Source organism: Pseudonaja textilis, chromosome 1 (genome assembly GCF_049901715.1).
Source record: "Pseudonaja textilis isolate UNSWEBS1 chromosome 1, rPseTex1.2, whole genome shotgun sequence".
NCBI lineage: Eukaryota > Metazoa > Chordata > Lepidosauria > Squamata > Elapidae > Pseudonaja > Pseudonaja textilis.
This window is the reverse complement of record NC_141990.1, coordinates 101,456,069-101,468,370: the sequence shown is the minus strand read 5'-3', so window position 1 is coordinate 101,468,370 and position 12,302 is coordinate 101,456,069. Positions and strand designations below refer to the sequence as shown.

General features: G+C 35.5%; 1 protein-coding gene across 1 annotated transcript in view; it reads left to right on the top strand.

Moving 5' to 3' along the window:
- CRYBG1 (crystallin beta-gamma domain containing 1) overlaps window positions 1–12,302 on the top strand; it is a 112,232-nt gene that overhangs the window by 51,619 nt on the left and 48,311 nt on the right. The window lies entirely within an intron of this gene.

Below are 12,302 nucleotides of genomic sequence, written 5' to 3'. Positions count from 1 at the left end.
ATAGCTAGTCCATACTACTATGTAAAAGTAAAAAGTTAAGGTTGGACGTTATTATCTTATTATACTGCACCAAAGGGAGTCAGAAATCAATGCCTTTTCTTTCTTTTCCCCTTCTTTTCTGCACTCTTCCTTTTCCCTCCTCCTATGTTTCCTACTATTTGTTTTTATATTTTTTGTATTTTATGTTACAAACAAATAATAACAAAGAATTGCTTCATTTCCTCTCAGTTTTATATATTTATTTATAAAGTAATAATGCTCCAAGTAATAATAAACTGTAAATGTCCCTTAGAAAAAAAGAGTGCACAATTTTAAAATAAGTAAACTATGCATACAATCCTAAAATAAATGAAAGGTCAGCAGAGTAGGGGCCGGCCTAATCTCAGAAGGGGTGGTATTCCAGAAGATGGCAGAAAAGATTGCTCAAGGACTCACCAGCCGACACTCTTTGGCCGATGGTACACATAACATGTCTCTCGTCAAATTGTGTAGGATGGGTAACTGGAAAGGAGCCTGTCCATCCATCCATCCATATTTGTCTGTCTGCCTATCAATCCATCCATCTATCTTTATCTATCTATTGCTATGCATAGGCATTCCATCTAAGTCTAATTAAAAATAATTTACTTACATTTAAAATTGGATACCATAATGAAGCTGAATAATCCAGACAAATGCAAAACTTATTAACAATTGAAATAATTTTCTGTAATAAAAGTCCTCAGTTTGAAAGGCAAAACTGAATGTGTCCAAACCCATACATTAAGAACATAAGATGAAAAAATAAAGTTGTATTTTCATTGTTACCAATATGCTTTCTAGCAGAAACAGCTGGGGAAAGGGGGGAAAAAATTTGGGTTTGTATTATATTAGTTATTATATTAGTCCCTAAAACCTTATTAAATTCTTTGTTGTTGTATTTTTCCATTAATTTGGCTTCAGACAGTGGTGGGTTTCAAAAAGTTTTCCTACTGGTTCCAACTCACCTTCTGCTGCAAGCCCTGTGTATAAAACAGCTGATGCAGGGCAATCAGCTATCCTGCACGAATCAGCTGATAAAATAACAGATAATCAGAGTTGGAAGAGACCTTGTAGGTCATCTAGTCCAACCCCCCGCCCAAGCGGGAGACCCTGCACCATTTCTGACAAATGGCAGTCCAATCTCTTCTTGAAAGTCTCAAGTAATGATGCTCCCACAACTTCTGAGGGCAAGCTCTTCCATTGATTGATTGTTCTCACTGTCCTTGTTCAGTTTCCATCCATTGTTCCTGTGTGGCCTAAGGTGCTTTAGAAAATAGATTGACCCCTTCCTCTCTGTGGTAGCCCCTCAAATATTAGAAGACTGCTATCATGTCTCCCCTGGTCCTTCTCTTCACTAGACTAGCCATGCCCAGTTCCTGTAACCATTCTTCAAAAGTTTTAGTCTCCAGTCCCCTAATCATCCTGGTTGTTCTTCTCTGTACTTTTTCTAGAATCTCAACATCTATTTTTTAATCTGGTGACCGAAACTGGTTGCAGTACTCCAGGTGTGGTCGTAGTAAGGCTTTATAGAGAAGTATTAGTACCTCACTTGATCTCAATTGTATCCCTCTGTTAATGCAATTTAGGATTGCATTAGCTTTTTTGGCTGCTGCTGCACACTGCTGGCTCATATTTAGCTGGTTGTCCACTAAGACTCCAAGATCCCTCTCACAGTTACTGCTATTGAGCCTGGTTTCACTCAGTCTATATGTGTACGTTTGGTTTTTCTTGCCTAAGTGTAGGACTTTACTTTTCTCTACATTGAATTTCATTTTGTTAGATATGGCCCAGGGTTCTAATCTGTCAAGATTCATCTGGATCTTGAGCCTATCTTCTTGGATGTTAGCTATTCCTGCCAGCTTAGTATTATCTGCAAATTTGGTAAGTTCCCCTTCTATTCCCTCATCTAAGTCGTTAATGAAGATATTGAAGAGTACTGGGCCTAAGACAGAACCTTGTGGCACCCCACTGCATACTTCCCTCCATGTAGACTTAGACGCATTAAGGACTACTTGTTGAGTATGGTTTGTGCTATCTATTCCACATTTTTCTAGCTTACCAAGAAGTAGGTTGGGGTCTACTTTGTCGAATGCCTTGCTGAAAGCTGAGGTTGAAAAGCTGGAAATAAAGGTCAGTATAGAGCCGGTACAGGTGGGAGGGCCCAGCAGCTGATCATTGGAGCAAACCAGTTCGCTCACAGATGATCCTCAGAACTACCGGTTCCGCCGAACCGGTAGAATACCACCACTGGCTTCAGGGTTTTTGTTAATGTTGCTAACCTAAAATAGTGAATAATCTTCACATTTGAGATTAATAGGTGGTAACAAAGGAGCTTTCTTGACTGTTGCAACTTATCTAGCATATCTTCTTAGAAAATCTTCCATAATGCCTAATTTGTAATTGTTAGTCACTCTCAAAGTTTTTACAGTACTTTAAAATATGCTCAGGAATTTCTTCATTTTGAATGGTTACTATAATAATGCCATGTGAAGCCTTAGTCAGATTCATTGTTTCATGCTGCTATTTCTCTTTCATGTTGTATCACTGTTGATAACTGAATGGTATAACCTGTGACACTCTAAAATGTTATGTTGAAAAGTGGGAAATAATTGTCAGCTCTTCAAGGTAGTTTAGATCAAAAACAAACACTGCAGGGATTCCAGGAATGCTACTTTATTGTTGTAATATCAAAATGTTGAAAGCCTGTCAACAAAATCAAAGTAGAATGAATTTCTTTCTTACTCTTATTTTAGTCTCTGCACTATGTAATATTTTCTGCAAATCTCCCCTTAGTGGTTATTTCATACTTTCCTCTGGGTCATCTCTAAATTCCTTTATAATAATAAAAACAGACAACAAACATTGTTTCACGTGTTCATTCTATTTCATCTTAGTAAAAACTTGTATAAATAAATATTTATATAATTAGATATAAAAGCAGTTCACTGGAGATTGAGGGAGTGCATGTGATGTAAAATTTATTTACATATATAGAAAGTATATCCATACAGACATACCTACCAAATTGAGCATTAATATTTGAATCCCTGTCAAATTTCAGGGGCGAGGATGTGATATTCCAGATATTATGGCATAATAGCTCCCAGAATCATTCACCATTGGTCGGTTGGTCCGTCTCTGCCAGGACTGGAAAATAATTTCTTGGAAAAGATGAATGGATGATGAATGGATGGGTGGATTCTTCTCCCCCATTTGGCATATGTAGATTTAGTAGACCCTTTATATAAAGAACTAAAGAAACTCTCCATTCATTCATTCTAGTAAGAGAAAGCCCACAATTCTTTTTTTTGGGGGGGGGGCGGGGGAGTGCCGAACATGAAGAACTGCTAAAGCATCAATGTCAGGTTTCCAAGTGATGAAATCCATTTAAAAAGAAAAGCACAAAGTCCCTCTTCTAAGACAATTTCTTTTATTTAGGAAAGCATCAAATTGGCAAAGTCCGTGGTAATTCTGGATCTGATCCAACCTGGAATTACCCCACAATATTACAAGTTAGAAACAACCCCCAAAAGTCACATTCTCCAATAGAAGTAATTCAACGTTTCTTGATGTGGTAAATCTCCACCTCCAGAGGCCCGAGTAAGGACAGCTTGTTTCCCACGAGAAGAAAAATCACCTAGCCAAAACAATGCTCTTTATCTCCACTTCTACCCCCTTAGGAGTGAGGCAAGCCCGAAACCCTTCCCCCCATGACTGCCACAGAGAAAGTAAGAAAAAGAATATATACTTAGACAAACTAAAATGGCTACACTTATGTCAATTTCGGGCTTGACAATCAGCATATTTTAATAGTTTGGCAATATGATTATATATTATAAAACTAGACTTTTAATTAGATCTGAAAACAAGCAAGTTATATATTGAAATTCCTCAGATGCCAGCTACTCCTTTACTACATACAGTATGGCAACCAATTTTTGTACTGATATTTAAATTAGTTTATAGTTTCCTGTCAGAGAATTTCCTGTTTTAAATCTATTTGGGAATAAGGTAATAACAATCTAAAGTTAAACTTGGATGAGATTTTCAGAATTGACATGCAGTGTAAACTGCAAAATGCATAAAATACAGAATATGCAATTTCTCTTTTAATTGAAGTTGTTGTAGAGGTTGGGATAGAGGCAATCTTGATTAAATATTTCATATCTACTGAGGGTTGAAGGAGGAATATTGAATCTTTCTTCCTGAGCCCAGGTCATCTACAAAAACCTTTCCCTCTCTTCTTACACTGTGTCTGTGGTGCTTTAAAAACGGCAGAAAAGTATCTCCATAAATTAGTTTACATACAGCATTTGTAGATTAAGACTGAGAAGTCATTTTCTTAGCAGAAAATCCTTGTAAATTCAATATTTTACAGTGGCGTTCCAAGTTCTGAATGTTGTAAATCCAGTCCTGATAATGTCAAGATTGCACTGAAAGAGGCAATTAACTGGTAAGGCTGACACTGTGATTCTTGGCAAGAGTAAATTTCTAATAAATTACAATATAGGCCTTAGGAAGAATCTCTTTCTAAAATATATGTCTTCAAGAGATATTTAATTTAATTAATTATTCACCTTAATTCAACTGAGTTCTGCATAATTTGCATTGTAAATGGGAGAAATACTTTTTTTTGACTCCTGAAAAAAACAATTAGCTAACTTCTCCCAACCAGAATAAATAAATAGGGGATAGTCTTTCAGAAACAGTAGTGTAATGTGTTTATGCACGAAAGCAAAGAAGTTAATACATATTAATTGTAACATATTACACTTAGCTTAATGTAAACAATGCATGTACGACTATTTTAGAATGAGGATTCACTAACAGCTGAGCCTTCATGTATCCAATCTTTTCCCTTGCTTTTTCTATCCTGTCTCCTTAAAGTGTAAACCATATAAATTTCTTACACAGTCCTCTTAGTTCTTCATAGAACAAGAAATAAAACTTTTTCTTTCTTTTTTTTAAAAACAAACTTTATTGATTACAAAACAAAACATCAAACAAACACAACACACAGAAGCAAGAAAAGAAATAGAAAAAAAGAAAATGATTTTTAAAAAACCCTAGCAATTCTACTATCGACAGTCTATGGTTCCTTGTTTGTTATCAATATTGGTGATACATTTACAAATACATTCTTTCTAATAGCAGCAAGGGAACAAGATTTTTTTTCTTTAAGGAGACAAATCAGGCACTGCTTGTTGAAAAAAACATATATACTAAAAACATTGGGGATTTAAAAATTAAGAATGTTCTGTATTCTGTACAGTTGTGACGAAGTTCTTCTTTAATGACCAATCCTTTGCATATCTGTCTTGTAAGTAAAAAGATGGTTATCTCCTATCCTTTTTCCCTCATCTCGTAGCGGTAGAAATAGAACAGTTACCACGAGTCCGTGAGTTCAGCCAAGAGTGAGGAAACCTCCTCCTATCGAGGGTCGATTTAGTGACCAATCAGGATTATAGATGTCACATGACATGGACTACATTTCCCAGGATATGTTAACTACATTTATCCATGATGCATTCCCTTAAGGGGACAGCTCACAATTGCTAATTAACTATCCAATTCCCATACACTGGCTGGACAGCACAAAGAACTTGATTCAAACATAATACATTTCCAAATATAATTTTAAAAAGAGAAAGGTAAAGATCTTAATTAATCAAATGTTTGTTATTAGAAAAAAGCTAAGATTGTGAAAAATGGCCATTAATCACATTTTTCAGTGCTGTTGTAACTTTGAGCGGTCAGTAAATGAACTGTTGTAAGTCAAGGACTATCTGTATATCATATAAATATAATTGTACTGAAATGATATATTGTATCAACAGTGAGAACATGGAACAACAGATGGCCTTTGTAGTTTAAATTTAACAATATATTAAAGGATTGAGTTAGTACTATATTAATGCTTTATAGGTGTGTTTTAATTTCTATATATGTCACTTATTTAATTACATTTATTATTTATAGTCTTTCCTAAGCACAGTTATATTTTTGGCTGTACATCATTGTCTCTTGGTTGTTAGGGTTAGGGTTATTTACCTATAAAATAAAAAATCATAGTCATGGAATGCAGTCTGATCAGTCTGATTTAACATTGCAGTCACTCCTGTGCTTTGTTTGGTAGATATTATGGTCTCAGCATATGGCACTATCTGGCCCAACCTATCTGCGCTTAATTAGCACACGGACAGCAGATTGCTATCAAGTTAAACTACGGCTGTAGACTTGACATAGTTGATAAAAACATCCTTATTGCTGCCATCAAAACTGCATGGTATTTGGAAGATTATTTTTATTTTAGATATTATGGAAGATAACAAGATCATATCAAGTAGCTTCATCATAAGCTTTCTCATTTCTAGTAAGATGGAGTTACTTTTCAAAAACAATAATGAAACCACCATATTTCTTCATCTCATTTCGAGAAGATTAACATGATCTTTTTAATTATAGAGATTGAAGATAATGTAAAATTGCAACACCAGATATGCAAGACCAATAATTACCAATAGCAACACTGAGTCCATTCCCAATAGTTTTCTGATGAATTGTTTTTTTTTAAAAAAAAAGGGCTTTACTGAAATTTTCAGAAAAAAGGATTGTTTGGTCTTCCATAAATGCTACATAGAATTACTATGATTTATGTCCTTTTATAATGCTAGCTAGCAGACATAAGTTGACAAACCTATGCACTTGGATATTTACTTGCAGCTATTATGTTCATGGAAACGTGAATAAAATTATGCAGGGACACTGATATCTGCTGCACTCAGTATTAACATTTATTATTTATTTAGTTCATTTAAATTTATTTAAATATTATAATAGTATTAAACATTTAATGTAATCTTTCAAATATTATATGCCCCTCTGAGTAATATAGTTTAGGAGAAACGAAAATGAATTTTTATATACTAGTAAATTTTGAAAAAGTATGATTAAGCTGCCCACATATTTATATTATTCATATATTTGTTTATAGATTTGGAATCCTAACAGTAACTGATCATTAGTTACTTGGCATCTTTTACATGTTTTTTTTCTTATTCCTCAAAACATGTTTCTGTTGCTTTTTCAAAAACTGTTAGCTTTCTAAACAGTTGTAGTCATCAGGAGTTAAGAGAAAACCAACCTATTTTTCAACTTAAGTGGATGCCATTGCCTGACTACTAAGAAAACATACTGTTTTGAATTATGCTTTACTTTATGAGATGCCCTAAGCATAAAATCAAAAAGTTAACGTAAGAGTGGGAGGGACAGAGGTAGTAGATGTATTACATTAGTGTACACATGACTTCACCTCTTATATCCTTGCCTGTTTTCCAAAAAGTGGAAAAGAGCTCTAACATCACAATGGTAAGGCAGTATTCTTAACATTTTTATTCTAATCTGAGATTTATTGTCTAAATTAAATCTTTCTAGGCATGTTTCAGAATAAAGACTGTAGTGTTTCTTTAATTAAAGGGGGAAAAAAGATTGCAGCTGACAGATTGGATGAAGAATATGGTTTGCAAAGTATTTGCTGTTAGGTATGGCAAAATTAGAACAGAAATGCCTTACCTTTTTGGTTGATATTCTTCATCTTTTAGCCTTTTTCATGAACACAACCTTCATTTTGTTTCCTTACTGCACTTAACAACAAATAAACCTTTGTTGTAAGGAAAATAGGAGACAGGTATATTCACTGCCCTGAGTTATATAAATAAAGGTGGAATAAAGAAAACTAATAATATTAACAGTCTTGCTTAGAAGTAAACTATTCTGAGGAAAATAAGGCAACTTTTGTTACAGAGAGCAACAAACTATAGAGCATACCAGAATACTTTTGATTTAGAAATAAAGTGTCACTTTTCTTTTGCTTTTTGTAACAAGTAAATCTGACTGGTCAATAGTCTCCCAAAAATAAAAGAATGTGGGAATGTCTCTAGATTTTATTTTAGCTACTAGATCTGGACTGCACAAATCTAGATGATCACTAGTTGCAAGGAAAATATAATTTTTTGCTGTTAACCAGTGGTTGTCTAGATTTTTGCAATACAAATCTGGTATTCCTATTTTCCTTAAATTTACAAAAATGATTTTTGAAGAAAAGTATGATACCCATTGCGTTTCCCATTTAATTTCGGTGTTACCGGTATCAATTTTTTTGCTTTGCTGAAATGTGTTTTAATCCAAGAAGTGATTAAAAGAAATTTGATACATTTCCATATTTATTGCCAATGTTTTAATATACACATTTCCATATAAATGTCTCCCATTTTTAATTAAATACCACCCCCGCCAAAGAATACCCAAAGTTATAAGAAAGGTAAAAGAAGAAATAAAAGTACACAGGGTACAATATATTTTCACGTACATACATACATACATATACATATAGTTGTACATAGAAATACTTTGTATTAGTCCCGAGTCATGTACGGACAATCTTGTTACATCATTATCTATCTGGCAGCTAAGCTAGTTTAGTTCAGCCAAGAATGTGCTATTTCCATTTGCAGTCCTGAAGCAATTCAAAAATGCGGGTGGGCTGTTTTACCATTGGCAGAAATTCTTGCTTCATCTACAACTCAGCTCCTTAGCATCAAGCAGCAGATACAGTGTTCTGTGCTCAGATTCTGAATGGGAGAAGGTAGCTGATGGTTTCTACAGTTCTCCTTCACAGAAACATCTCAGATTTATTATCCATGCAGATACATACCACCAAGTTTACCTTAAAATATCATCAAGATTGATGGGCATTTGACTTCCAGTTTTAAATAATAAAGTAGTGGGTCATGATCTCAAATCATTGTCAAATCCCACCAACCCCCACGCTGCAATCTTTTGTCTATCCTTTTGGTTATCTCCTGGAAAATAGAACCCAAATTCCTAAGTACTGACCAACTGTGTCTCTTGCTTGCCTTATTAAAAGTCCTTAATAAATATTTCCATTGTCTGAAGGAAACAAGACAATTGAGCTGGCAACAAATTGATAACTCTAATGAATTTAGTCTAGATCACAGACATCTATAAAGATTCACCTTGATATAAAAATAACATGTTCATCAAAGCAGAAATGGCAATTATATAATTTGCACCAGCTGCGTAGACATGTTGTCGTTCCCCTTCTCAAGTAATCCTACCCCGAAAAAAGAAAAGGCAAAATAGTAGGTAAAGAAGAAAATTGGTAGAAGTTCTTCCTTTTGTGGAAAAGAAGGCTGGACATTGTGGAGTAAGTCCTATGAAAACAAATTGAAAATGACAAAAATTGTGTCGCCTACATTGAAAAAAAGTGATATTGTGGATTTCTCATCATTCAAGAAAAAATTAAGGAACCCTTAAGAGAATTAGTAAAAGTTTGTTTGCAGTAATATGGATACTTTATTATTCCTAATAAAGATGAACCTAATTGACAAAGTTATTGTAAAAAGGATGCTGCAGTTACTTTAAAATATCTGGTGGCCAGATTGTCAGAGGAGTGGAGAAATTAAAATGATATGAGGTGCATATTACAAAAAAATGTTTTGTACCCTTCATTGTATGGGAGCTCCCATCTTGTGCCCATCAAACAAAAAAAGAAATTATAGACTGAAAACTCTCTCAAATACGTTGAAATAGAAATAGAGAGAAAAAGAATGAAACTAGGGACAAGTATTTGGGAAAATAATTCCTTTATAGAAAATTGTACTGTAGTTCCAAATGTGAGCTTTGAAAGGATCCAGTTAGATTGGGCATTTTTATTACTAGGTGTCAGTTAAGGGATGAGTGCTTTTTGTCAGTTTTGTCATATGGGTGAGATGGTTAGGAAAAGTAGCCATAAACTGTTACTAGTTCTTAGTCAACCTATTTATTTGTTTTATTGATGGCGGGGCATGGGGGATTGAGCACAGTTGACACATTAATGGTCAGCTGATTTAACTCATCTAAAAACATCAGTTTAACAAAAAGTAAAGATATGAACCTAACAAAAGCAAATAAAGTTAAACAAAGATAAACAAACAATAATAAATAATACCTGACAGGCTCAGCTGACCTCCATGCCTGAAAGAGCACCCTAGTTTTAAGACCTTTTGAAAACTAACAGGAGTGAGGCCAGTCCTGTTGGGGTGTAATGATGTTCTAAGAGGGCAAGTGCAGTGACACAAAAGGCAGGCTTCCTGAGTCCCACTTAATGACATGCTTTAGTAAGTGAGCCTGAAATATACCCCTCCTGCCAGACCTGATGAGGCAGGTAGAGAGAACTGGGGAAAAGTAGTCTCTTAAATAACCCAGATTCAGGCCATAGAGGGCTTTACGATGACAAACAACACTTTGAATTGCAATCAGAGCCTTACTGGGAGCCACTGCAACTTGAAAAACAAAGGAATAAGCCTGTTCTTCCCATTGCAGAACCCCACAGCCACCAGGACAGAATGTCCACAACAACAACATTGGCCAGAGATGCACAATTGGGAACCATCAGTATACTGATGATGCCATTGAATGACTTCACCCAGTGTTAAAATTAAATAGAAATGTTGAGAGCACCAAGGGGGCTGTAGAAAAGTGGGTATGGGTTGGATCCCTATCAACTCTGACTGAAACAACTCTTGGTACTGAATATGTTACCTAGTCTGGTAATGACATGTCTGCAAGCAAACAACCCTACTTGGGAATTCTACCTTGAAAGAAACCAACACCGATACAAAATTGTGACAACTCCCAACCCCTGAATTGTTCTAGAAAGATATCATCAGTGGTTGAGAGGTCAAGAAGAGCAATGATGGATGCACTATCACTATTCCACCAGAGGCCATACACAATAATAGCCATTGGCTTTCAGTTCCATTGGCCTGAAACATTGCTACAAAGGGTTCAAGTAATCTGCTTCCTCCAGGGCTTCCCGATGCATACAATAACCATCTCCTCAACACCTCCCTTAAAAAGGAAATATTGGAGACTGAATAAAACTTGTTCAAAACAATGGAATCTATAGAGTAGAGGGGGAATATTATTGGTATCTTCCCAAAGTTAACTAGAAAAGTAATAAAGATGTATCTTCACTTAAATCTTTTTCCTTTTTTTTTAACTCCCTTTTGCCTGCTAAAATCTCATGTCCAACATTTTTTACATGCCATGGATGTAAAATCGATTCCAAATCCTTGATTATGGATTGGGTACCTACATTTACCAAGATAACCGTATTCCAATCCTAACCCATTTGGTGAGTAAAAAACACAAGATAGCTGAAAAAATGAATATAAGGAATTGGTTCACAAAATTCACTGATTGGCATAAAAGGAAAAGAGTTGGCTTTTCACTAGATTTCACTAGATATCCAGAGGAAGCAGCTATACAGGCCAATCACAGGAACTACCTTGCTTTACCAGACTTTACTTCTGGTTAAAGCAAGTATAGACAATGGCAGCAGAACTTGTATGCAAAAGCACACATATTTCAGTTATGCCTGAGCTTGCCTGCAACAAGTTCCACATAGCAAGAGCCCAAAGCAGCAAGGGGGAACATTATTCAGTCATGATCCAAAGTTATAAGCATTGCAAGTAGGTTGTCCAATCAGATCAACCAATTGGAAAGCAAGAGTTTGAAGACTTCAGGTGCAATGTCCAGAGAGGGCAATTGTTCCCAATACGTCTTGTTGAGTAACAATAGTCTTTAAGTACATCAGGGGCCAGTCAGGGCTGGGAATGGCTTTCCTAGGCAAGTACTGAACACAGAGAACCTTTGCTTTGTTTGCTGCAGAGTATGGTGTGCCTGAGGGCTGGGCAGGCACTTCAGCTCTTGGTTCTCATCAGCTGACTGTGGGAGCAACTGCTCTAGATGATTACCAACCAGATCAGTCCCAGGTTCATGACTGCTCTCCTTGCTATCAAAATCTTCTGAATTAGTAATGGCCATAATAGTAATTTTGGCACCTGGGTATGTTCTGGTGGGGAGCATTTGCACAGCTTGATTTTTGATGTGCAGTTATTTCAGATTGTTGAAATAACTTCCGGTCAACGTACAGTATGTGAAAATGTGGTGGCATCATTCAATTAAAAACCGCAGCATATTGTCTACAAACTAATGGCTTAAGAAAAAGAAGTAATGGAACTTTAAAAAGCAAAATAAAGACTTAACTGTTCTTTCACCTCAGTTAGAAAACCCAAAAGCTAGGATGCAAAGTTACAATCATTTCTGTTTACCTAACATACAGTACTTGAGGAAAGCCAAACTTTTCACATTTTGAGCTAATCTTTGGTAGGAAAGTTGTAGATCCTCATTATAGTTTCACCGAGCGATTTGGGCAG